Source organism: Erinaceus europaeus, chromosome 7 (genome assembly GCF_950295315.1).
Source record: "Erinaceus europaeus chromosome 7, mEriEur2.1, whole genome shotgun sequence".
NCBI classification, from domain to species: Eukaryota; Metazoa; Chordata; class Mammalia; order Eulipotyphla; family Erinaceidae; genus Erinaceus; species Erinaceus europaeus.
Window position 1 is genome coordinate 127,492,411 of NC_080168.1, and position 27,902 is coordinate 127,520,312.

A 27,902-nucleotide genomic window follows, 5' to 3' on the forward strand; every position below is an offset into this window, starting at 1 on the left:
CAGCAGGGCACACCTTTATCTGTTCATTGCTGGGGGGGGGGGGCTGCGGCCAGGAGACAGTCACCCAGCAGGGCACACCTTTATCTGTTCATTGCTTGGGGGGGGGGCTGCGGCCAGGAAACAGTCACCCAGCAGGGCACACCTTTTGCCATGGAGAGGATCCAGGCTGGAGAGTCTGTGGGCACACGGGAGCATCACGTCTAGCACAAAGGCAGAGTTCCATGAATGGTGGGGCCGCGCTATCCCTCTCACTGTCTATCTCCCATCTCCCCCTGTTTGAGACTGGCAAGGTAACAATAAAATAAAATAAAACAAAAGTCCAGTGAAATTGTACCAGTGCAGGGCCCCTGTAGAGGGAAAGAGGGAAGGAAGGAAGAAATAGAGGAAGGGAGGAAGGGAAGAAGGGAGGGAAGAAGGAAAGAGATGGATCACAAAGATCTTTTCAAGTTGGAGATTTTTTTTTTAAATATTTATTTATTATTTATTCCCTTTTGTTGCCCTTGTTGTTTTATTGTTGTAGTTATTATTGATGTTGTCGTTGTTGGATAGGACAGAGAGAAATGGAGAGAGGGAGGGGAAGACAGAGAGGGGGAGAGAAAGACAGACACCTGCAGACCTGCTTCACCGCCCGTGAAGCGACTCCCCTGCAGGTGGGGAGCCGGGGGCTGGAACCAGGAACCTTAACGCTGGTCCTTGGGCTTTGTGCCACCTGCGCGTAACCCGCTGTGCTACCGCCCGACTCCCGGAGCTATTTTTTAACAGCCAAAATGCAATAATGAGGCTCAAGAGGAGGCTCCCTATCAGAAGCCACACTTTGCCACACAGGAGCCTCAGGTCCAGGCCCCAGCACCACAAGGCAGCACAGCAGCACTGGGGAAAGCTCCGTGGTGTCTCCCCCCTTCTCCCTGAGATTACAAAAGCAATGGGAAAGTTCCTCTGGATACAATCCATGTGCATGAGTCCTCAGTGGCAAAAAGAGAAAGCAACATCACAGGAAGAAGGGGAACGGTGACATGTCCAGCCCATCCTCAGATGCGACGCCGTTTGGCCCTGCCTGCTTTAGGACGCAGGCCGCGACTACGCTGTACACTGGGGTTTGGTCTGGCTCAGAGGCTGCGCGGTCACTTCAGGCTTCATGAGTGGACGTGTCGGATCTGCCCGGCATATGGCCGGACACCTGAGGCGCTGAATGCCAGCACTAAGTGGGCCTCTGTTAGGGATGCAGGGATCACACCACCGGACCTACTGTTCCTGTTAACAGCTTGGAGCGGAGGGCAGCTTGAGTTCTCGTGAGACAGAAGAGCAGGCATTTGGCCTCATCAGTGCACAGGGTGAACGATTCACTCGTCTCCACTCATCTCTCCTGGCCAGAAGTGCTCAACAAACTCCCAACTATCACAGCCTCACCACGCTTCGTCGCAGGGCTCTCTAGACTACAGAGGAGCGGGCTTCTTCCCACAGTGGGTGAAAAGGCGAGAGTTAAGTCAGCTTCTCCGGAAGGTACGGTGCCTTCTGCCACTTATTTAGAGATCGGAAAGGAAAATCACCTTGAGGTATGATGCAAATCACATGGGCCTGGCTTGAAGCTACAGTTACGGAAAGCCTACCAGAGCCTGGTGCCTGCAAGCAAACACCACAGAACACCTCTTTATACTGAGTATCTATTATGATGAGATTCTGTCTGGAAAAAAAACTTTATAAAAAGCCAAATTGGATTACTATAGAAGAAAGAAAGGAAGGCTGGAAGAGAGAAAAGCATGTGGAGAGTAGAAGGCTGGGAAAGTACCTGAGATTTCTTTCCCCTCCACAGGGAACTGCAGGAAACTCAATCATTTACAAGTGAGTCTGCACTTGTAGCCTAGAACCCTCATTTACCCACAAGCCTGAAGGAAGCCTCAGAGGGGACACCTGCTGCCATTACAGCTCCTGTGCAGAACTACTGGAGCCTTCCTGAGGGGGCAACAGTGCCTTTCCTGGGAGGCTCAGTCCCTTAGAATGTATGTGATTGTAGGGAAATTGTGAGGATGTGGTTGAGATTCGCAGGGCTTGACTTGAGGGGACATCCATCCTGTCAGTCTCTCTCTCTCTCTCTCTCTCTCTCTCTCTCTCTACTGAGAGGTCGAGCGAGGAGGGACACAACCCCCCAAGGTTTGCCTCATCTTATCAGACTCCCTGCCTCACAAAGCACCCTGCACTCCTGATACTATGGCCTGCTCCCTTATTATCTACATAATCAGTTTTGCCTGAAATATCCCCACCCATTCCATTCCTTTGATCTATCTTCTTTCTACCCTCAAGACCCTCCCTGCCTACAGGGTAATATTAATCCTGCCAGCTAAAACCCTCGCAGCAGTTGCTAAGGAAGTTCCTACCTTTCCCAGTCCCTTTCTGCCTTTCTCCACCCCTTTCCAAACCATGGCAAGCCATTTCCATTTCTGACTTGCCACTTCCAGGTCCGACTCTTAAAAGCCTTGGCTCTCTGATCAATAAATAATCGAATCGCCTCGCCACCACGAGCTCTGTTCCTGGGTCATCTCTCTCGAGTCGCTGAGTGAGTAGCAGCCCAGGCTGGCTCCAGTCACCATCCAACCCAGAGAGCACACACCCGGGAAGAGGCACCCCCACACTAGCCCGGCAAGTGATGCTGGGGCTGTCCTCCTTCTTAGACTGGGGGAGCCGATTTAACTTGATAACACTCCAAGGGCTTCTGGCCACTCCAGAGGATTTCAGAGTGGTGCACTTTCTAACTTGACTCAGTCCACCTACCTTATTCAGCATTTCAAAATGTTAAGGGACCATCTGTTCAAGATTCACTTTGAACATTATGAAACCTCATTCATCCTAAGCTATTCCCATGAATTCTGTGCACTGACATTCACTTTACATCTATACCTGCTCCCATCTCTAATGGCACTCACTATGCCAGATGCTGTTAAGACCCGTGCATTATGAGTGACATCTCTGTCAACCTATCTGTAAGTGCACAATGCCTGTGTAGTCACTCCCCATCCTGCTACCGTGGATACACAGCCCACATCACAGGAGTGAATCCAAGACGCAATCAAAGCTAATCAGAGGCCGGAGTATATCCTTCAAAGGAACCACACTTTGTATATCAACAGTGGGACACTGACCAGATCAGGCAAGAATTCAATAGCAGATTTGCTTACTTTTCACTAACAGCATTTTCCTTCAAAAAACCTTAATATATCTTGCCAAAATGTTCTCATCTCAACCTGGGATATGATCATTTGAAAATGTCCTGATTTCACACTTGCCAACCAACAGGCATTCAGCCTTCAAGACTCACTGCCAAGTCTCTCCCCTGCCTTGATCCTCTTATCCAAAGCGTCCTTTCCATCTGGATTCTCTCTCTCTCTTAAACCAACTCCCCATTCTCTTTTCTCCAACACCTGATGACTTCCCGGTTCACATTCTTTTAATAGATTTATCTAGTTATCTATGAGAAAGAGGAAATGGGGGGGGGGAGACGAGGAGGGGGAGGGAGGGAGAACACTTCTTTTTTTTTTTTTTTGTCTCCAGGGTTATCTCTGGGGTTCAGGTCCTGCACCATGACTCCACTCCTCCTGGAGGCCATTTTCCCCATTTTGTTGCCCTTGTTGTAGTTGTAATTGTGGTTGGATAGGACAGAGAGAAATGGAGAGAGGAGGGGAAGACAGAGAGGGGGAGAGAAAGACAGACACCTGCAGACCTGCTTCACTGCCTGTGAAGCGACTCCCCTGCAGGTGGGGAGCCGGGGGCTCGAACCAGGATCCTTACGCTGGTCCTTGTGCTTTAGGCCACATGCGCTTAACCCACTGAGCTACCGCCCAGTCCCTGGGAGAACGCTTCTTTTTCCTCTAATACCTGATGATGACTTCCTGGTTAGATTCTTTAAAAATATATATTTACTTATTTATAAGAGAGGGGAAATGGGGGAGGGGGAGGGAGGATGAGGGAGGGAGGATGAGGGAGGTAGACAGAGAGGGAGAGGAGAGGGAATGCCAGAGTCTCACTGCTGGCAGGGACGAGACTCAGGACCTTATGCATAAGGGTCCAATGCTTTAACCACTGCACCGCCTCCCAGGTCTCTGGTCTGGATGTTCTGCACACAGCACGACTGGGCCACCACTAGGACCTGAGTCAGCTCACTGTCTCAGGCTGCCCCTTTCCATGGCCACCACATGGCTGTTTACAGGCGGTCTAGAAGCCATGCACTGAAAGTCAAAGCCAAGGTCTCCCGTGTCTCCCCCAAGTCTGTACGCACATCCTCCAATGGCCCGATCTGGGTGCACTATGTCCTGCTCAGCGTCCCTTCTGCTAGTGGGATTCCCCGCACCTGGGGTCCCCACTGTCCTCGACCATCTTCACTGCCTACTCAGCGCCGGCCTTGTGCCAGTCAACACGACAGACACCTGACAGCTCCCACCTCCGACCCCAGCCCCATTTTCTAGACTGACTTTGCTCTCATATGATGAGCATCAAAGAAATGATGACTCGGGCAAAGCCACACACTGGTGAGTTCTGACTCAGTTCTGATTTCATACCATGTGATCTAAAGTCTCAGGTTTCCTAAAGAGACGCCACCACCCCCACCTCCCTTTTCCTTCAGTCTGGCTCCAAACAAACCGTCCCTCACAAAGCCCTCCCTCAACCTCTTCAGAGGCTAGTGACTGGTACGCAGACCATCTCCTGTGCTTCCCTTGGGTCCCTCCAGTTGTGCTTGATCCTTCACTGCCTCATACGGCTCGAACCCCCGCGCTTCACACCGTCTCTTGAATAGAAGAGACAGTAGTGTCTTACCACCTCGCCGTTCTGAATGTTGTTTCCTCTGGGCAAACGCCCCTATTTCAGTTACTGAGTAAGTTAATGAAATGGGCAAGAGTCCCAGAGGACAGGGATAACTTGGTGACTTAAGACGCGTCACCACCCACCCAAGCTCTCGTCCATATTTCACTGTCCTCAGATGTGTGCCTGTTTCTTCAGGAAGGAGAGAGGACAGAGGCAGTCCTAAGACTCACACAGGGACAGTTTCTGGTCCCAGACAGGTGTACTGCTCTTCTTTCCTATTTTATTTTCATTTTTTGACTTTATTTATTCCCTTTTGCTGCCCTTATTGTTTTATTGTTGTAGTTATTATTGATGCTGCTGTTGTTGGATAGGACAGAGAGAAATGGAGAGAGAAGGGGAAGACAGAGAGGGAGAGAGAAAGACAGACAGAGAGGGGGAGAGAAAGACAGACACCTGCAGCCCTGCTTCACTGCCTGTGAAGCGACTCCCCTGCAGGTGGGGAGCCGGGGGCTTGAACAGGGATCCTTACACTGGTCCTTGTGCTTTTGCGCCACTTGCGCTTAGCCCGGTGCACTACCGCCCAGCTCCCTTCTTTCCTATTTTATTTGGAGGGACAGATTTCATCCAGATTTCCCTCCTTTGGCTAGGATGGTGTTACATGTCCCTGTGCGAGAGAGACTGCAGAAGCAGTTAGTCAGTGTTTAGTTTCTACTGAGAGCTGACTCTGCTGGGCAGGTAGAATGGAAGAAAATGACGCTTGGACGGGCAACTAACAGTGTTTGCAAACAAGACCATTAGGGAAATATGCATGTGGTGACAGGTACTGTAAAAAGAAACTCCTCCACGTCCAATTTGATGAATTACCATAAGAATGGACTTGCTCATCAGTCTGTATGAAGGATGTTAGGATGACTGGGTATATTCAACAGAGTACTACTCAATCAACAAGACGGGATTGTATCTATCACTTGGGGCGAAATGGATGGGACTGGAGGTCATTATGCTGAGTTAAAAAGTGAAGAGAATAACACCAACTCCTGGATGGTTTTGTGTGAATGTGGAGTCCAGGTGACCAAAACAAATGAATCTCTAAAAAGCAAACAAACAGAAAAAAAACAATGGTAAGCAAACTGTCTCTCGGGTTTTGTGACAACTACGGCAAGTATGGGGGGGCACAGGACTTTGGTGGGTGTGGTGACTCACGTCTGCCATGTGTGAACTGGCAGCTTTTATACTTGTACAGTCTCCTGATTTGATCAAACATTGTTACATCATTAAGAAACAATGGAAGAAAAATCCTATTACAACAGGGTGCTGTGTATAGCAAAGGCAGGATAAAGAGAGAACCAGAGTCCCCTGGCTTCTTAGCCGACAGGCTGTATATCGTCAGATCCTTGGCTAATGTCCGTCTCTTCTATCCTCATGAACACCATAGAGAAGACAAGGCAAAGAGATGGGGGTGGAGGGGGCGGCACAGGCCTGCTGAACTTCCATACAGATCTCCAAGTATACTGAGAAAATCTTTAAAATTGCAAGAGATCTGAAGGACAGCTTGCCTTTCTCAGTGTTCCACCACCACCACCGCCAGGCTTCGTTTTAGAATCAGCACAGACATCCACCGACGGGAACCTCTTAAAAGTTCTAGCACTGCACACTGGCGGGGGGGGGGGGTGCACAGTGGCTAAAGCACTGGACTGTGGAGCATGAGGCCCCAAGTTCAGCCTGGCATAGCACATGTCAGAGTGAGGTTCTGGCTCTTTCACTCACCCCCTCTCTTTCATTAATAAATCTTTTAAGAATTCTAGTGCAACAACAACAAAAAATAATGAAGCCACTAAAATTGAAATGGATCTAGGAATATACTACCACGGGAAGCCCTCCGGGCTAAACTGAGCTATGTCTACAGTGCACACTCGCTTGTGCTCTATGGGAAGGGCGGTGTGTGTGTGTGTGTGTTCGCGTGTGTGCACGTGTGTGTGTGTGTGCGTGCATGAGTACATGCGTGTGCCTGTACACACACAAGATATAAATGCGTTCTGGAAACCCCTTCCTCCTTCCCTCCTTCCCTCCCTCCCTCCCATCTCTCCCTTTCTTTTTAGGAGGTGCTAGGAAGCAAATACCCAGTGTCAGTCACACTGGCATGTAAGACTGAGCCAACTCCCCTCAGTCCAATTTATCTTCAAAGAGAGGAAGGGGAGGGAGAGACACAAGGCAGCATTCACTGTCTGTCCGTGGACACCTCTACCATGCTGTGGTGCTGGGGAGCAGCCAGCCTCGGGCCTCCTTGGAGCCACTTCTGAGTCGCCTGGAGAGAAGCGGCTAGGAGGCCATCTAAGGAATGGTGGGTGCTAGTGGCCACTGGAGAACATAATTTGGATTTGGGGCGGGTTTGCTTCAGCCTACTTTTTGGTTCAGGTTAACTTTCATTTATCCTGTTGTTTTCATAATTTAAAAAAAGTCCCCAGAGCCTGTAGCCTCCAAGTGAGTCCAGTGAACAAAATACCTGAAAACTTTTATTAGCATACTTGAGACTTCCTGGCTTCCTCTTAGGTCCCATAATTCTACTAATAATATCAAAACAACCCCAGTCTTCAGCCAGTAAGCAGTTCTGCAGCTCATATTAACTTGATTTACTTATGGGGCTTTAGAAAAACTCCCTCCTGAAAAGAGCTTTTAAATCCAATTTCCCAAGGACATAAAAATCATGTTCTAAAATATATATATGGAACTAAGATGAAATTGCCAAGTCACAAAAATTAACTTTGAAAAGAATATCTTATAAAAACAATGGGTATCAATGGACACAGCTCTTCACAAAATGCCATCTGCTCAGGGGGCCAAGGCTACCCAGACCTTTCTATGGAGAATGTGGCTTCCCCACCGCTCACTGTTGTGCACTTAATCCTTTCTTTCCTTTTCCCTCCCTCCCCCCCTCTTCTTTCCTTCCTCCCTCCCTCCCTCCCTCTTTCTCTTTCTCCCTTTCTCCCTCCCTCCCTTCCTTCCTTCATCCCCTCCTTTCTACCAGAGCACTGCTCAAATCTGGCGCGTGGGGGTGCCAGGCATTGAATTTGGGCCTGGAGCCTCAGGCATGAAAGCCCTTTGTGTAACCGCTGTGTTGTCTATCTCCCCAGCCCTTGTTCACAGCTTTGAAGCTTCACCACACAGGCTCTTCACTGAGAGCACCCGGGGCAGCTGTGCAGAGCGTCCTCTTCAGGGCGAGGCAGTCAGAGAACTGATGACTGTGCATACAGTCTCTGTCGCCCTTGGGGCTGACTGTCTTCTTTGTGATTTGGGGGTCTTCAAGTTTAGTTTTGCCTTTCAAAAATGGATTCTGTACTAACAGTGACGACGATGACAATGACGACAATAAAACAATCCATCTGTGTCCTGACAACTGAAGTTTCTCATTAGTGGAATCAGGACAGGACTGGTGCCAGTACTTTTTTTTTTCCTGGATGGTTCTAGGATTTGTTTCTAAATGAAGCAGTGCTGAAATAGGAGTACAAGATGCATCGGAAACGTTTACATTTAATGAATCCTTCAGACACTCAAAATGCTTGCATGTGGACCCAGAAATTCCACTCCGAGGGCCAAATGCCCGCACCAGGAGCACACACTGAAATGGTTCCCAGCTGCAGGCTCTCAACAGACACCACCCCCACCCCCAAATAACCCCAGGTCTTATTTGTACTGCACAGTGGAATAAAATGGACCATAGTTACAAGAACTAAAATGACTACGTTTTAAAAGAAGCAAATAAAAGAGGGAATACGTAGGGTATGAATTATACTTATGAAAGGTTAAGTACAGGCAAACCTTGTTTACATAAAAAACAGAGAGGTGGAAAAATGATAGAGAAGAGGCCAGGAGAGGAGCCAAGAGGTGGCATGGTGGGTAAAGCGTTTGACTCTCAAGCATGGCATCCTGAGTTCAATCCCCACAATCCTCTGCGTCACAGTGATATGATGCTCTAGTTTCCCTCTCTCAACAATAAATGAATAATTTGAAAAAAAAAAAAAAAACAGAAGGCTAGTTTACACAAATCTCCAAAGAGTACATCCCCTTGGGGGTGGAAGACTTGAGAGAAAGCTATAACCAGAGGAAAGGTCATAAGATCAAGTCCCAAGTCTTACTGTGGTGCAAGGTGTTTCTTGCTACTGTTTCTTTTCCCTTTGTGTGTGGGCTTGTGTGGGCTTGTGTGTGCAGCTGGGGTCTCACACATGGGAGGCATGTGCTCTACTGCTGACCTATATCCCCAGTCCTTTTGCATTGTTTATTTTTAAATAGAACATTCTGTATGTATAACATTTTATAACTGATAATAAAAAAAACTAAAGTTATGGGGTAAATGATAAAGCAAATGTGTGTGTCTGTTTAAGCTGTAATCTCTTAGTCCTCCTACTTTATTTCTGACTCCATGCTTAATGTCTTACTGATTGTTAAACCAGTGGCCTGAGAGGTAGCACAGTAGAGTCAGCACTGGACCCACATCCTGAGGTCCCAAGTTCGATCCCCAGCATAACATATGCCAAAACGGCTGACTTTGCTTCCTTAGCTCTCTCATTAACAGTAAATAAATCAGCATCTTTCAAATGTTAAATAAATACTAAGGTAGCATTCAAATCTGAGTTTGAGGCTAAGTTAAATCATGACCTGGGCTTCGAGGCCCAGAGGCCTCCTGCAGCATGTCCTGACCCAGTCTTCCTGGGTCCTGCCCTCGCAGACTGATGTGAAGAGCCCCCTTCTGACACGCCTGTGAACACAGTGCTCCAGCTCTACTGGGGAGGCCATTTCCCCTTTCATTCCAGCTGACATCACACGTGTCAATCTCTGTCGTTCTCTGCGCTCAAAACTATGAGGTTACTAAGACATGTTTCTATTAGAACAACTGGTCCTCTAGGTTTTTTTTTCTTTCGTAATAAAAAAATGAGTCTCCAAGCTGCAAAGGGTCAAAAAAGCAAACAAACAAAAAGCCCCCACAATTCCTCCCCCAACTTCCCTGGCTCCTCGTGACCCCCACCAACTACTGCAGCTTCTAATGAGGGTCATTATCATCTGTGGACTTGCCTGTGTGACACAGAACTGTCATTAGAAGAAAATGGCCTGAATTAATAAATGTATGCAAGCATTTTAATGACCAGGAAATGAAAGACTGTTGATTTTGCAACAATATGCTCAAGTCCCTAACACAGAGGCAATATTACTCTCTCTCCCTCTCCCTCTCCCTCTCAACATGGATCTCCCCTGAGGTCAGGGAAATGAAGCACCCCGCCCCCCAAGCCCCACAGGGAACCCTCCGGTCATGGGGGAGGCTGCCTAGGGGCTCACCTGGCTCTTCAGATCCAACACCCCCCACACACACACACACACACACACACTGCTGCTCTTCCCTCAACAGAGCTCCCAGTGCCCACCACATCTGTCTTTCCCCAGCTGGACAGACAGGGACTGAAAGTCCAGTGCCTGGAGTCAAAAGCTGCCAGGGAAGGGAGGGAATTCAAGATGTCCACTTGTCAGAAGGCCGGATGTCAGGAACCAAGTTCAGTTCCAACTGGACCTGGCTGGACTCAGACTTTCCAACCAAGAAGGAAGTGGGAGGGGAAGTGGCTCTTCTCCAGCCAGCAGCCACTAACCCAGATTATTTGCTCATCTCTTAAATCGCACATGTTGGTTCCACATTTTAAAGTACCAAACGAAAAGGTGTGTAAGCAGTTTAAATGCACAAAGCCCTACTGAGAAGTAGGGAAGGAACTGGACAAGTATAAAGATCACACACACACACACACACACACACACACACACACACACACAATTTCTTTCACACACATCACAGGTCATCACTGACTGCAAAGCTCTAATACATCTTTACACACTGACTGAGATGCAAGAGCAGTGAAGAGACTTACCGAAGGCCACAAGACAAACCAGGGAGAGACAGGACGGGCGGCCAGCTCACTCTGCTGCCCGAGAGGCACTGAGCCTGAAAGGAAGGCGGGCGAGGTATTCCAACGGCACCTACCTCATGACTCAGCCTGGACTCTGGAGACACTCACGTATCTCTGAGTATTCCTCCATTTGTCTCGGGAAACTCCACGCCCTGCACTGTACCCAGCACGAGGGCCAGCAGTAACACACTGTGTTCGTCTGCTGGGCAGAATGGGCTCTTTGTGCTGCTGGGAGGAGACACACATGCTTTGTATCTTCCTAGGGAGGCAGCTTGGGGGTGGGGGTTCTGTTATCACAGAACTGTGGGATGGCAAAGGGAACCTCTGAGGATGTCCAGTCCCTCATGCCCAGCTGGCTGACAAGGGACTCGGCTCACTGGGCAGCAAACCCAACAGGAAAGGAGGCGAGGCCAGTAAGGAATAAGCGGCCTCAGGGTCCACAGAGGACCATGGCTGGATGGCAAGGTCTGGAGACACTTCCCTCCGTGGCTTTACTTGCAAGCTGAGGCTTCCAGTGCACCCTGGCCCACGGTAACAGTCACTGAGGGGTGAGTGCCCTGCCCTGAGAGGTGGCTTAGTGGCTGGGAGCCCTTCAGGACAGCCAGGGTGGGAGGATACGCAGTGTTAAGGCAGGGAGAGATTCAGTCAGAAGGGGCGTCAGATGCACCGAGGTCTGAATTAGTCAGAAAGCAGGTGGACACGGGGGTAAGGTGAGGGCAGGGAGCGAAACGGGCGCAGACAGAGAGACTGGACCTTGTAGGCACCAGTCAGATGGCGCTGAGGCGCTGGGATTTCATGGGATGGGCCACGTGGCAGAAACCTCCATCAGAGGTCTGATGGAGATCAGGTTCTCCTTGCAGGAGGGAGGGACCAGAAGAGAGCTCACCCAGCAGAGCAGATCCAGGTCTGGGCTCCGTGGATGGTGGTGCGGTGACGCTTGCCTCTCTCTTCCAAAAAAGGAAGAAAGAAGACTGAGCCAGTGAGGAACAAGTGAGGAACAAGTGAGGAGCAAGTAAGCCAGTAAGGAACAAGTGGAGGGCGCTGCTTTAAAGCCAATTACACACAAGACAGGAACCTGTGGCGAGGCAGACGGAGGGAGTCAGCTGCTGGGGGTGTTTCAGCACTGGTGCTCAGAGCGAAGGGGCCCGGGCTGCAGACATGGAACCGGGGCCCGTCAGCGGCAAAGCAGTCAGGGCACCTTACTGAGAGGACATACGTGAAACCTCTGCCCCTATGCAGCTGCATGACTGTGGGCCTCTGAGATTCTAGTCTCATCTCGGGAAATTCTTCCTGGAAATTAGCAAGATCAGAAAAGGACCCTTCATGCCAGACACAGAAGGTATTTAATACTTTTCTCCTGCCCTTTCACGGTCATATTCTGCTTTCTATTAGAGTCATCTGAGACCTCACCTCAGCAAGGGATTATAAGCATTCTTGCTGCCTGTCATTTATCTATAAATAAATCCCTTCTGACCTTCTTCCTATGAACACCCTCTCAAATATTTGAACTGCCGTAAGTCAGATGAGAAACTCATGTCAGAATGGGTCTAGGGAACCGGGCGTTTCTTGCCCTTGACATTAAATAACTAATGCAGAGATCTCAAAATTGCCATGTGCTTTAATTGGTGTTGATTTAATTCGGTAGTAGACATGTGATGGAGGAGAAAAGGGCAATGGGATTTGAAGAGCGAGAATTTTGTCAGCCTAATAAAGGTTAGTCCTAGAAACAGAACTCTGTGTGTATACTGTAATATTTAAGAGGAAGAGTGTCTGCTGAAGTTAATATTGCATGGCCTCTCTCCGCTGGCTCAGTCCAAGTGGAGGTCTGAAGTATGTTAAATGTTCAATAATATATTCCAGAAAATGGACCATGCCTTAAGCCGTATGTTAGATCAATAGTATTCTGCAGTGAGAAATACCTTCTTTGCTAGATTCATCTCACTTATTCTATGTGTAAATCTTTAGAGGAACATTTAAAAACTACAGTGCTCTAAAAATTAGACCGACCATGATGGGCTAAGAATTCAAATCCACACAGGCAAGCTTGTTCATTTGACTTCTAGATCTGCCTTCAGACGTGGACTCTGACTTTCCTAACCTATTTTTACAACTGCCCTCCCAGTCTCAAAATATCTCCATCACTGGTTATTTTATTTCAACTCCAATTTAGGTAAATTTTTCCATCCATAGCCGAGTTCAACGTGCCCTCTTCATCTCAGTCATAAACACTTCAAAAAATTCACACAAGGAGGGGCCAGGTGGTGGCGCACCTGATTGAGGGTACATGTTACAGTGCACAAGGACCCAGGTTTGAGCCCCTGATCCCCACCTGCAGAGGGAAAGCTTTGTGAGTGGTGAAGCAGGGCTGTGGGTTTCTCTCGTCTCTCTCCCTACTGCTCCCTCTTAATTTCTGGCTGTCTCTATCCAAATAAATAAATAAATAAATATAATTTAAAAATTTAAATTCACACAAGGTTCTAATATAAAATGATTTGACAGCGCCTTCAAGTTCTCTAGTCATTTGACTCACTAGCTATCTTGAATTGAAATTATTCAACTGGAACCAGGGAGGTGGGGCAGAAAGGACTTATAAGCACATGGTCCTAAGTCTGATGCCCTGCATCACGTGTCAGAGTGATGCTCTGGTTCTCTCTCACCTCTCTCTCTCTCTCTCATAAATAAACAATTGCTTTTAAAAGAACTGTTCAACTTAGTGGTGTGCTCTTCAGATCTGGCTTCACTTTCTGCAATTTTTAACCTGGCCAGATGTGTGGCTCAAGTGTGAGAGTCTGAGAGAGTGTTCCTGTGTGCTGAGGAGTATGTCCTGAAGTGTCAAGAAAGAGCATGCCTCACCTCAGCGCCGAGTCTACCCTGAGGTCTCAGGTGTCCAGGCCTTCTGTACGCAGATGAAGAATCCCTTTAACCTCCCACTTGGCCAACCACCGGAGCCAAAGCCAGCCTCTACCATTCTGAGACTCTCTGACATACAGACATACAGACCAGTTCTTTCATGGTTTGAAAAGACTCAATAAATTGTCTTGGGCATCAAGAAGCGCTCTGTTGCTGCCAACAGGAGGCAACGTGAAGGCAGATAGACAGATGGTCAGAGGAGATCACACCCACCACTAAGCAAACCATATCCCCTTAAACACCAGGCTCCTGAATTGAAGATCCCTTGGATCCACTTAAGGAGAGGCACACAGTCTGTGAGAAAGACTAAGATGGCATCATTTTCAATTCAAACATTGCTTTAAAATATACATATACATATATCTAACACACACACACCCCTACCTCCACTATGACTCACTAAATTATAGGTGTGTTTAAAACAAAGAGAATCCCAACACAATGTTTCGCTCCAAACTGCCCTAAGAGACAGCTCACAGCCGGCAAACAGTTGACCACAGTTTCAAGCTGAAGTTTCTCCGATCCCATTCTGCTCTAGGAAGAACCTGTAACATATGGGGGTCGGGCGGTAGCGCAGCGGGTAAAGCACAGGTGGCGCAAAGCGCAAGGACCGGTGGAAGGATCCTGGTTCTAGCCCCTGGCTCCCCACCTGCAGGGGAGTCACTTCACAGGTGGTGAAGCAGGTCTGCAGGTGTCTGTCTTTCTTCCCCCTCTGTCTTCCCCTCCTCTCTCCATTTCTCTCTGTCTTATCCAACAATGAATGACATAAACAATAACAATAATAACCACAACAAGGCTACAATAACAAGGGCAACAAAAGGGGGAGAAATGGCCTCCAGGAGCAGTGGATTCATGGTGCAGGCACTGACCCCCAGCAATAACCCTGGAAGCAAAAAAAAAAAAAAAAAAAAAGAGCCTGTGACATAAAAGCTCACTTAGTGTGTGCTGCTCTGCCATGGGTATGACACGGGTTCAAGCCTGGACCCTACCACAGCGAGAGAAGTCAGTGCTGTGGTCTGTTTCGCTCTCTCTACCTTTCTGACGGTCTCTATAGGGAAAAAAAAAAAAAGACAAAGACTGATGCCCAGGCCATACATAAACAAGACTTACCAGCTCTTGGGGGCTGGGTTTTCAGGTCCCCAGGTAATGCCTACGTTGTGGGCAGAGTTTCATGCAAACGAGAAGAAATCAAGCTTTACGAACCTAGCCAGAGAAGGCAGCAAATTCTGTGAGCCAAATCACTCAGGGTCTACACTGCTTGAAAAACAAAACAATGGACTTTTCTGAACATGACAAGATGGGATGGCAGCTGAACCCTATCTTGTGCGGGGCCTGCACACGGCCTTCTCATCCATGTGGCATTTCAGCTTGTCTGAACTGTGAGTGGACAAGCCATCCTTCAAGCTGGAAAGAAGTCTGGATGGTGTAGATGAGAGTTTCTCAAGCTGTGATTGCGATCAGCTGGTCTCCAGGTGCTACTGACACCTAGGAGTCAGGGCTGAACCCAAGGGTCTACCTTACACAGCCTCCTCCCGCAGCTCCCACTCGCCCAGCCCAGCCCAGACTAGGCCACCCCACATCAAGCTCCAATCATCTCTAAGCTCACCCTGGGCCCCTCCTATCCTTGCCCCACCCCAGACCTAATAAACCAGAATCTCTGGAGAGACTCTTTAAACTAGGAGCCTTTAAACTAGTGCCCCGGGCCATTTCTAGAAACAAGTGGGTGTGTGGGGGTGGGGAACCAGTGAATTCAAAGTCCTCCTTTTAAGATAAGGAAAAGTCTAAGAAGTCAAATAGCTTTCTCAAGGACGAAGCAGCTGACTAAGACAGCTGAGACCTGAAATTTGGGGAACTAACCCTTTCCTCTTACACCAGCACTACTTCTTCTTCATTATGTTTACACGGGAGCATCTGTGAAGAAGTTACTGATTCACCAGTATGAGCCTCTATGTAAATGTGACTAATGCAGTCGGGACCCAGTGAGCAGGTCGGAGCATGCCACTGTTGTGAAGAGTAACTAATGCTGTCCCCTTGGCGTTCTTTCCCTTTCAACACCAGTAGAAGGAGAAATTACAAACCAAAAGCATCTGCTAAAAAAGTGAACTCAGCCCCACATAAGCAGGTGAAGCAGGAAGAGCACAATGGCCGGCTTAGTCTGCATCACCTCCCCATGTGTCCACAGCAGCACCTCCCGGCAAAAGCAGGCTGAGCTCAGTGCCGCTCACGTCAGCCTGCAGTGAGCAGCTGGCAGAGGAAAGAGGAGGACTCCCCCAGGGATGTAAAAAGAGGACTCCTGCCCTGGAGTCAGTGTCTCCAAACTCCAAGGAGAAACACTGATGGGAAACAAAACCCCCAGCCTGGAAAGCAACACAGCAAGCTTTAATCCAGTTATAATTGCCTCTAATTGGCCCACCCACACGGTCTCACAATGTACAGCTGTAACCAGTTCCACAAAGAAAAGTGCTACATTTCTTTTCTAGCTTGGAGATCAGAATCATCTTCGGTTAGATTTCCATTACTGTTTCAAACTTTGATATGACGTGGGGGGGGGGGGAGAGGGAGAGAGAGAGATATTAAATGAGTGAATGAATAAAAGCAAAAATGTAGGCATATCTTTAAGGAGTAAGTGCTGATCTCTAAGACCTAGTAACAACCCCGTGGGATTCAACTTTGTAATGGAGACTGATGTCTTGAGAAATCTTTGCGTTCTAGGGCACAGATCTGAAAACTGTATTCATCTTGTTGGACGTTTTTCCACACTCTGATTTTTATCTTTCTTGCATGCTTGGCTCTTTTCTAATAAAAGTCACAACCCTTTGTTACCATGGAGTCCAATCAGACATGGAGTCTGTTACTATGACTTCCCTGAAAGTCTAAAAAAAAAGACCCAATGACCAAAAGAATATTCCTTTTTTTTTTTTTAACTTTTTAAAAATATATTTTATTTATTTTCTTTTTTGTTGCCCTTGTTTTTTGTCGTTGTAGTTATTGTTGTTGTTGTTGTCGTCATTGTTGGATAGGACAGAGAGAAATGGAGACAGGAGGGGAAGACAGAGAGGGGGAGAGAAAGATAGACATCTGCAGACCTGCTTTGCCGCCTGTGAAGCGACTCCCCTGCAGGTGGAGAGCTGGGGGCTTGAACCAGGACCCTTATGCCAGTCCTTGCGTTTTGCACCACGTGTGCGCTTAACCCGCTGCGCTACCACCCGACTCCCCGCCTTTTGTTTAACATAGAGATGATAATTTAGAAGTCAAAGAGGATCCCCAAAATAACCCTTTAGTAGCCACTCAAGTTTAAGCTTTTATGCGAGTTAGCTTGACATAACTTTTGAGCCAAAGCTAGACAATGTATCATAGATTTTCACCTGGGGCATTGCAAAGATGCAAAGATGGTGATTTCACAAATATTTATCAAAGGGCAAACATATTCTTGAGAGTATTTTTTTTGTCTAAGCAAGAAGACAAAATTCATCTTTTTAGGATTGCTTCTTTAATTCTAGGTAAGCTTCCTGCAATCTGATAGCTATTTAGTAAACACACGTCAATCAGTAGCTACCAAACTGTAGTTTTCATATCCATCAGTGCTTACATCTTGCCAAGAGCTCAGTCTTTGTGAAGATACGTCAAACAGTACAAAAGACCCTCTGTTTCTGGACTTGGATTAATTACACTTGTAGGGGAAAATATCTGAGCTATGTAAGTAAAGAGGATTAATATTTGTTGAGTGACTACCATATGTGGGGACTTGTATATCAACAGAAAAATATCGGAACTATGTAAGTAGAGAGAATTAATATTTGTTGGGTGACTGCTGTACGTGCGAACTTGCATATCATCATCAGAACCTACAGAGGATCTCCATTTATTTTTAGATAAGGGACCAAGACTCACAGAACTTAAATACAAGGCCTTGAATAATGAACATCCTTTCATTCAATGTCATTTTATTATGAAGCTGATAAAGAGAACAGAAATCCTGAACGTTGAGCAAAGTCATGTAATTCAAGAATCTGGCTCAAACTGCAACTTCAGGGGGTCAGGCAGTGGTGCACCTGGTTAAGTGCACACATTACCATGTGAAAGACATGGGTTCAAGCCCCCACTCCCCACCTGCAGGGAGGATGCTTTATGAATGGTGAAGTAGGTCTGCAGGTGCCTCTCTTTCTCCCTCTGTCTCCTTTCCCTCTCAAACTGTCTGACCTTTCCAATTAAAAAAAAATTAATTAAAAAAAGGGAAAAAATGGCTGCTGGAAGTGGTGGATTTGTAGTGCAGGCATGCAGCCTCAGTGATAACCCTGGTGGCAATTAAAAAAAACTGCAGCTTCCAAGACTCAATGGAGGACACGAAGTGAGCGAGGACTTAACTGCTGATAACATCAGAGCAGCTGTTTCAGGACAGATGAAAGCAGAGGTTTATTAGGCTCCTGGGAGCCATGGTAGCAGGTTGACTTTCTGGTCTTACTCTCAGCAGATAAAGCTAAGTGATACTGAGAACAGGTGGAAGAAGAAAGACCTAACAGCAACAGTAACAGTGCAGTGTGACTTAGTTTCTCTTCTAAGGCCATTCCCCAAACCATCATCTTGCCAAGTGCAACAAAGGCTTAAATAGTTGCTTTTTTTGTTTTTTTGTTTTGCATTTTCCCATTTGTGGACAGGACAGAGAGAAATCGAGAGAGTCCGGAAGACAGAGACAGAGTGGGGGAAAGAAAGATAGACACCTGCAGACCTGCCTCACCATATGTGAAGCAAGCTCTGTCCTCCCTCCTCCCACCCAGTCACCCACCCACCCCCACCCCCCGCAGGTAGGGAGTCAGAGGCTCGAACTGGGATCCTTGCACTGGTCCTTGAGTTTCACACCACATGCGTGTAACCCGCTGTGCTACCACCCAGCTCCCTTAGTTTTTTGTTTGTTTGTTTGTTTGTTTGTTTGTTTTCCTCCAGGGTTCGGTGCCAGCATTACAAATCCACTGCTCCTGGTGACCATTTTTCATTTTTATTGGATAGGGCACAGAGAAATTGAGAGAGGAGAGGAAGATAGAGAGGGAAAGAGACAGAGAGATACCTGCAGACCTGCTTCACCACTTGTGAAATGACCCCCCTGCAGGTGGGGAGCCGGGGGCTGGAACCGGGATCCTTGTGCTTTGTGCTATGTTTGCCTAGCCTGGAGCACTACTGCCCGGCACCCACTTACTCGAGTTTTCAGAGCCCATGTCCCTCCGCCCGGCTGTCCCCTGCGCTATGTTGTATGCTGGTGCTAAAGCGACACCTGCTAGTCATGCCCACGTGGCTGCACCTTCCTCTTTGTCCGTGGCTCTGACAATCAGCAGTCACAACGAATATTCTCAACACTTGCCTACAATGCCTACTGGTATTCGTTCATTTCACACTCCTGACTTCACAGGGTGTGATGCCCTCTGCTAGGCTCTGTGGTCTTTATGAGACAATTTGCAGACTGCAAAGCTCGTCTGAGAAGAGGCTGTGGCATCTGTTCCTACTGGCACGGGGCGCCATGGCTGTGGTCAGCTCCTAACAATAGCATCCACACAGTCCAGCTACCCCCTAGGGAAACAACGAGCAAGTAAGTGCCCAGGCCACCTTACCCAAGGAAAGATGGGGGCCAGACAACTGCTACCCCCGCAGAGGCTGGCTGCTGCCCAAGGCCTTGCACCCCTGATGGCTGTCTTGGGGAGGACTCCGAAGGGTCTACTGGTATGCACTTCCCACAACAACGGCAAGTCCAAGCAGAGGGTAGTCATCACAGCTATTTCGACCCATCTTTTGGATAGCCGGTCTTGGGAAAGGGCTCTGAAAGGCCAGGGTGTGGCTGAGTGGCGGGCTCCCATGGGAGATGCCATGGTGATACTCTGGTTCTACCCTGAAATAGATAGGCTTTTAAAAACAGTTACTTTGGATAGAGGCAGAAAAATTGGGAGGGAAGGGGGAGAAAGAAATGCAGGAACACAGACACCTACACTTGTGAAGCCTGGGGCTTGAACCCAGGTCCTTGCACCCTGTAACATTTGCTCGACCACATGTGCCACCACCCGGCCCTGTAAGCTTTTAAAATACTCGTTTTGTTTATATATATATGAGAGACAGTTGTACAGGATACAGGGAAAGATGGCAGGAGAGAGAAGCCAGAGCACTGCCCCGTACATGGGGTGTGGAGGGCTGAACAGGGAGCCTGCGGCAAGCAAGTCCAGCATCCTGCCAGCTGAGCCGTCTTGCCAGCTGCAGGTGAAGGATCTGTCTGGAAAGAAGTGACTAGGAAGCAGAATGGAGCAAAGCACAGAGTTCATTCTGAACTTTTGTCTTTGGTCACAACAGTCTTTCAGCCAAGGGTATTGTACCTAATGTCACATATAATGACAGGGACCTTCATTAAAAGGAAATGGTAAGGGCGGAGGGTAGATAACATAATGGTTATGCACAGAGATGCTCATGCCTGAGGCTCCAAAGTCCCAGGTTCAATCCCGCACACCACCATAAGCCAGAGCTGACCAGTGCTCTGGTTAAAAAAAAAAAAAAGGGAAATGGTAAAACCAGCACAAAACTGGGAGCTTCACACCCACCGGGACAGTTAAGACCCAGACAGACAGAATGACAGAAGAAACAGAGCCCATAAACTGCGGGTGGGAACTTACAGAGCTGCAGCTGCTGGGGAGCATGGTCTGCAGGCCCCTCCAAAGGCTAACCAGATCTCCCCTGGTGCCCTACCTCTACCACATCTGCTCCAAGGCACATTCCCAAGCAGGCTGAAAATGGATGCCAGCAAAAATAAAATAAAATAAGCCCACCTGTCCACAAGTGTTTATAGGAGCACTGATCGCAAGAGCCCCAGAGAAGTAAACACTGGCTGTGCAGCAACGGGAGATTGGATGGACGGTGTGGTGCGCCCACACGGTGAAAGGCTATTCGGCAAGAAGAGGGAGTGCGGTGCTGATGGAAGCTCCAGTGTGCCCGACCCCGAAGGCGCTTCCCTCCAGGAAGGCAGACAGAAAGGCCACATTGTGCCTGATTCTCCCTGCAGACTGTCCCAAACAAGGCATGCGCAGAGACAGAAAGTGGCCTAGAGCTTCTAAGCAGAAAATGAATGGCGACTGCTTAGGGGGAACAGAGATTCTTGGTGGTGTGTGTGTGTGTGTGTGTGTGTGTGTGTGTGTGTGTGTGTGTGTGTGTGTGTGTGTGTGTGTGTGACAGAAATGTTCACAAAATTGACTGTGGCGGCTGTGTAACTCTATGAATATGCTAAAAAAAAACAACACTGAATCGCACACTTTTAAATGGGCAAATTGTATGAGGATGTCAATTCTTATCTTAACATAGCTGCTATTTAAAAATGCAAAGCCAACACGGCCCTTTCTCGATTTCTGCCTGTCCCATTAAACAGAATACAGGACAACCACCCAGACTGCCTAAGCTTGGACAGGCTCCTTTGTCTCTCAGGGTCTCCGTACCAGTTCAACAAGGCTCAGGACTGAGCAGAGCAGGACGCTCTTTCAAAACCAGAGCAGAGGGGCCTGTGAGTTTCTTCCTGAGAGAGAAACCACAGGGAAGGGTGGGTTCCAGACACCTGCTAGGCGCACTCTTTTAGCTCTGATCTCCAACTCACTGCCGTTTCTGTACACCGCCGAAACACAGAGACAGAAGCTGGACTCGGAACCAGAGGCTAAACTGCTTCTCTTATTCTCACCTCTGTTTCTCAAATTGGGTCACAGACTTATACTTGAGGTCCATGTTTGCTGGAAGCAAATTAAAATGCTGTTGACTTGTTTATTTTGACCTGAGCACTGCTGGGGACTGAATCTGGGATTTCTGGTGCCCCGGGCATGGAAGCTCATTGCCTGCTAGTGCTGGCCTGCAAGTGCTATTTGTTTCGATGGTAAGTTTCCTATTAATCTGGGGAATCCCAAGGCAACCACCTGCTCACCCAGTACCGCCCTAGGGCTTCAAGGTGTCCTCTGTGTCTTCATTCTGCTGCAGGCTAACAGGAAACACCTGGCTGACTGCATCACTTTCCAGGGCCGCATAACAAAAGAGCCGCTGTCTAAATGACTTGATCCAACAAAACTGTCTCACAAGGAAGAGATGATAGACTACTGTTTCACTCACTGTGGGATATACAGAAGTAAAACAAACAAACTTGAAAAAAACATAAGCAAACTGTCTCTCAGACTCAGAACAACAGTGGTGTGTGTGTGTGTGTGTGTGTGTGTGTGTGTGTGTGTATACACTTGGGTGGAGGCTGTGCTGACTTACACACACTCTGTATGGGTGTGAAACTATACCCCCAAAACCTTAGTCTTATAATTTTTCCGGTGCCTTCGTATCTTACTTCTTCTGTTTGCCTTTCTCCACATTTCCCCTTTTTAGAAGGACTTGCCCTTTTTACACGGAATATTGAGCTACAGTCCATGTCCATCCTACTGACCTTACATTAACTAGATTCCCTCTGTTAAGGCCCTGTCTCCAAGGACGGTCATACTTTGAAGTATTTGAGGGCCGGGATTTAATTTTTTATTTACATTTACTTCCTTTTTGTTGCCCTTGTTTTTATTGTTGTTGTAGTTATTACTGTTGTTGTTGTCATTGTAGTTGGATAGGACAGAGAGAAATGGAGAGGGGGAAGACAGAGAGGGAGGAGAGAAAGACAGACACCTGCAGACCTGCTTCACTGCCTGTGAAGGGACCTGCCTGCGGGTGGGGAGCTGGGGGCTCAAACCAGGATGCTCACGCTGGTTCTTGCCTTTGTGCCACGTGTGCTTAACCCACTGCGCTAATGCCCGACTCCTGAGGGCCAGGATTTAAAAAAAAAAAAAAACTTAATCCTGTGTATCTCCTCCTCTCACACACCACAACCATACTTCTGATCATCAAATACGTACGTGTGCATGTGTGTGCGTGTGTGTGCGTGTGTGTATCCCCCCCATATACATACAAAACATTCCACAATATGACTGGCTGAGCTATAATGTAACTCAGTCCTAACACCATCTAACCAGAGACAGTATAAAACTCCATGGGATAAGGCCCCCATGCCCTGGACTGCTACTCACCTGTGGCCCTCACCATTCAGACCCCAACTGCAAGGCCCTGTCACCTTTGCTTCTGACCGACTGGCAGTATACTGGAGGTCTCCAAGACCCTCTCCTTGCACTGGTCAATTTGCTAGGGTGGTCAACAGGATACAGGAGAACACTCAGTTCCTACTTCACTCGCCACAACCAGACCATGGGGTGTTGGGTGGGCACAGCTCACGGGCCTAGGCTTTTGTTCTTTCTATGACAGGGGAGAGAGAGATGCCATAGCACCACTCCACCAACCACGGAGTCTCCCGAGTGGTGCCCCCAGATAGTGCTGAGGTTTGAACCCAGAGCTGTGCTCTACTGTAAGCATGTGCTCTACTGGGTGCTTGTCCCTGGATTGTACCGGAACTTCAGTAAAAAGGTGTGATAGACCGGACCACTGGCACTGGCCTCTCTCCCCTCCCTGGGAGTAAAGAACAGAATCGTGAAAGTCCCAGATTTCTAATCCTGGTTGGTTCCCCTGGCAACCATCCCATCCTTAGGGTCTTTCCAAAAGTTAAATGTGAACATTAACTCAGGTCTGCTAGAAAGGGGTTTGTTCTCATATGAGTAACAAAAAACACGCAGTTCACTTTCTATGTTAACCTTTGCTTTGTGTACACCATTGTTTGGAATTTTTTTGTAATCAGATGCAAGGGGAATATTTCTTCAGACTGCTGACAAAACCTGCTAACAAAATCTCTATTCTTCTAGATCCCTGAGTGAAAACACGAATTAGCATCTTTGGGCAAACATTTTCCTACAAGCCAAAAGCAGAAAGAAGATAAATTTTAAAATATGGAGATAAGAGTGCATGTCTTCTTTAATTAGCCTTACTTCAACAGCAAACGTAGCCATGGCCTTCACTAATCAGTCAGTCAGTGTCCTCAAACACTGAGCTCTGCAAAGGGAAATGCTGCTGTCTGCTGGAATGTGGGAGCTTAACTATCACACTGATATCTGTGCGTGGAACGCTTCATTCATTCCTTCTTTGTCTCCTGCCATTTCTCTATCTAGCCAAACATTTATTCTGCATTATGCATCAAGCACCAGAGATGCAATCTCTGCCCAATTTCCTGTAGGGAGACAGACAAGAGAAGCATAGATGACAAGAATACAAAGGCTCATCATCCCAGATGGGGTGCAGGCTGGTGGGGCAGCACCCATGCTGGGCTGGTGGGAGTCAGGAAGGCTCTTTCAGGAAGCACCTGCCCTGTCGGGAAAGGCACCCTCCGTCCACACCAAGGTGTAAACTCAAACGGGCGGGCGGGCAGGCGGAGCTCGCAGCTTAGAGGGGTCTGCACTGGGGACTGAAAAGCGGGTAACCAGGGGGAGTAGCTCAGCTGGCCCACAGCCCGCGATGATAAGGGCCCTTGGAGGTCTTGAACAGGAAGGGAGCCTGGGAGATGAGCCGCGTTTAGATATGGCCGCTCTGTTTTTACTGCCGCCAATTCTGCTGCTGGGGATTGGTGTCTGCACAATGAATCCACTGCCCCTGCACTCATTTCCTCCTTCCTTTTACTTTTTAAAAAATTTTTATTTTATAAAAATGTATTTACTACTTATTTATATAAAGAGAATTTATTTATTAATTTTTATTTATAAAAGGCACAAAGTTCTTTTTTCCTTTTTTACTTTATTCGACAGGCTGAACAGAAACAGAGAGGAGGGGCAACAGACACAGAGAAAGAGACACACCTGCTTAACCACTCAGGAAGCTTTCTCCTGCAGGTGGGAAGTGGGAGCTCGAACCTGGGCCATCACATGTAGTAAATAGGTACTCAGTCAGGTATGTCACTGCTCAGCCCTGATAAGACCACCTAAAAAAAAGATTCATTGGGGGTGGGGCAATAGTGCAGCAGGTTAAGCACACATGGCGCAAAGCACAAGGACTAGCTCGAGGAAGCTGGTTCGAGCCCCCGGTTCCCCACATGCAGGGGAGTCACTTCACAAGCGGTGAAGCAGGTTTGTAGGTGTCATTCTCTCTCCCTGTCTTTCCCTCCTCTCTTGATTTCTCTCTGTCCTATCCAACAACAACAACAACAATAATAATAACAACAACAATAAACAATAAGGATAACAAAAGGGAAAAATAGTGGATTCCAGTGCAGGCACTGAGCCCCAGCAATAACCCTGAAGGCAAAAAAAAAAAATTCCAGGGGTGGGGTGGTAGTGCAGTGGGTTAAGCCACATGCTGCAAAGCACACGGACTGGCCTAAGGATCCCGGTTTGAGCCCCTGCCCCACCCCCACCTGCAAAAGGGTCACTTCACAGGCAGTGAAGCAGGTCTGCAGTGTCTTTCTCTCCCCCTCTCTGTCTTCCACTCCTCTCTCCATTTCTCTCTGTCCTATCCAACAACAATAACAGCAATAACAACAACAACGATAAACAGGGCAACAAAAGGGGAAAAATAGCCTCCAGGAGCAGTGGATTTGTAATGCAGGCACTGAGCCCCAGTGATAACCCTGGAGACAAAAAAAGAAAAAGAAAAAGAGAGAAAAAAAAACCCATTCATCCCTCTATTAGCATGAGACACAGAAGAGAGAGAGGAGAAAGAGAGAGGGGCAGAACACATCAGAGTATCACTCCAGCACACGTGATGCCAGGGACCAAACTTGGCGCCCCATGCTTTCAAGTCCAGCAAACCACACCACCACCCACACAGCACCCTCTTCAGCTGTCCATGGTGCTCCTGTGTGAGGCCAGGGATCAAACCAGGGCCTCACACGTGCTCGGGCACCACTCTTCTGGCTGAGCTAAGGCCTTGCCTCTCAACGATGTATCTAACCTGTGGCTGGGGCCGGTCCATCTTGCCCTCGAAGAGTACGATCCTGATGCGGGGAGGGCCTGATTTTACCCCTGGGGCATCGAGCACAGGAGGTGCTGGGGGCGTGTTCAGGGGACTCACCTGTAGGCACGCGCCACACCTGTGCTGCCTGGGAACAGACTCTGCCCGACATTTCCTTTCCGCTGTCCCCTGGCCTGGTGGAAGGGGTCACTCAGGAGTCACTTGGGTGTTGGGAGGGGAGGAGGAAGCTGAGCTAAGGGGTTAAAGGAACCTTGCTTTTAAATCCAGAGACATGCAAAGCTGCCCAGGTGACTGATTCTGCATGCCGCGCACTATGGAGACCAGGTGCCACCAACACTGATGATGCCGTCTGAGGAAGTCTATTAGGGCCCCGCCAGGTGCCACCGACACTGATGATGCCGTCTGAGGAAGTCTATTAGGGCCCCGCCAGGTGCCACCGACACTGATGATGCCGTCTGAGGAAGTCTATTAGGGCCCCGCCAGGTGCCACCGACACTGATGATGCCGTCTGAGGAAGTCTATTAGGGCCCATGGCCCCTCTCAAGGTATAGTGTGTGGGGGGGAGGGGGGTGCTCCGGGCCAGTTTGAGGATGTGAAGACAAATCTAAGGTTTTACCTTCTCTCAAGGTGAACAGACACCATGAAAAGACACTCAAGGCAAGGCGGTGCTTACACTCCACCCGTTCACACCAGGGCTCCTTGCTCACACGGGTCTTCGAAACCTCACCCGGACTGCCCAAAGTCAACCAACAACGCTCGCCCGCCCGCCCCTCCAGGGTTTTTAGACAGTGAGTGGGGCATGTGTGTGTGTGTGTGTGTGTGTGTGTGTGTGTGTGTGTACTTTGAACTTGTCTATGTGGCAACTTACAGAAATGGGCTTTCTTTTTTGGTCTCCAGGGTTATTGCTGGGGCTTGGTGCCTGCACCATGAATCCACTGACTATATTCCCCCCCTTTGTTGCCCTTGTTGTGGTTATTGTTGTTATAGATGCCGTTGTTGTTGGATGGGACAGAGGGAAATGGAGAGAGGAGGGGAAGACAGAGAGGGGAGAGAAAGATACACACCTGCAGACCTGCTTCACCACCTGTGAAGCGACACCCCTGCAGGTGGGGAGCCAGGGGCTCCAACTGGGATCCTTATGCCGGTCCTTGTGTCTTGTGTGCCTAATCTGCTGCACTACCACCTGACTTCCAGAAATGAGCTTTCTAAGCATCTTAACTAACATCTGCTCAATCTCAGGAAAAAAGCGTGGTGGGGGGGGTGGGGGGAGAGAGAACAGGATCATACAAGGGCAAGGAGAAAAAAATATTAAAAATTCAAAGTATGGGAGATGGAATACTCCTTCCCAGGGAGGAGCTGTGCCCAGAAGGTGCTGTCTGTCAAATTCCAAATGCTTTCCCATTCTGATCCTTCATAGGAATCCTGACCACACGACTCAGACGGGTTGAGACGGGGCTGGGGGGGCAAGTCTGTGGAAGGGAGGATCCATGTACAGTAACGGCAGCACCTCAGCACCTGGCATTGTGACTCCAAAGCACTGGACTCTGAACTTCAATGAAGGCATTAAAAAAAAAAAATCCCTGAAAGACTAACCCCCCTCAAAATAAATTTAACAATAATGTCCCACTGAGAAATGGTACTGTATCTTTGCATTTGTATCAAGTCTGTTGTCTGTAGTTAGAAAGGGAAAAAAAAAAAAGAAAAGAAAAGAAAAGAAAAGGTGACTGGTTTGAGTTACAAAGGCAGTGTGTTCTACTACAAAAACCTGCTGGTTGCCATGACAATTAGCATCTCTGTGCCTCCCTTCTCTACAACACGCTTCTTCTGTCAGAGTCAAATCGAATAACCCGTCTACCTGTGACGCCCATGATTCAGTATTTCCCTTGCATGAGGATACAAAGATGTATACACACCCCTACAAAACGCACAGCTCAGGGCTAACCACAAAGGACCCTCTCTCAATAATGTCCTACCAACTGCTACCAGGAGACAACCCCCACAGGAGGGCACGGGTGTGGAGGGAGAGGGGCTGGACTTACAAAATGGCGTCCACTGCTTCTGGACCAGAGCTTTGGTTCAGTTCTTTCTAGAACTCATCCACATGAGGCCAGGAGCCCCTGAGAGACTCACATTACCTGTCTTCGAGTCTGCCCTCCCAGTCTGAGCATCCAAGGGCAGTGCCTACACCTGAGGGGTCCACGTGAGGGGTCTCAGAGCCCTAGAGGCCCAGAGGCCCTCAGGACAGGGAAGGGTCTCTGGGGCAGGGTGGCCCGTCCGTACATTTTCTACTGAAACCTACACTTTGGGCCCTGCCTGCTTCAAATCAGCTCTAATCTGAAGTGTAGCAGGAAAAGTCAGGAAAAGTTTTAGAACCACACTGTA

The 27,902-nt window shown here is 48.3% G+C and overlaps 1 protein-coding gene and 1 long non-coding RNA gene across 7 annotated transcripts in view; one reads left to right on the forward strand and one right to left on the reverse strand.

Annotated features, from left to right (window-relative positions):
* TMCC3 (transmembrane and coiled-coil domain family 3) overlaps nucleotides 1-27,902 on the reverse strand; it is a 306,581-nt gene that overhangs the window by 37,641 nt on the left and 241,038 nt on the right. Inside the window, exon 1 of one of the 6 annotated variants that reach the window (XM_060195560.1) lies at nucleotides 10,698-10,791. The exons of 4 other annotated variants lie outside the window; for them this stretch is intronic. The gene's annotated coding sequence lies outside the window, so the exon portion shown is untranslated. Of the gene's footprint in view, nucleotides 1-10,697; nucleotides 10,792-19,246; nucleotides 19,270-27,902 lie in introns of those variants that run through there. One more of the 6 variants, XM_060195556.1, reaches the window with a different exon arrangement.
* Nucleotides 11,836-27,146, forward strand: LOC132539534 (uncharacterized). Its single transcript, XR_009550881.1, has 4 exons — nucleotides 11,836-12,075; nucleotides 25,788-26,065; nucleotides 26,148-26,308; nucleotides 26,938-27,146. It is a non-coding gene; the product is annotated as an uncharacterized LOC132539534 (long non-coding RNA).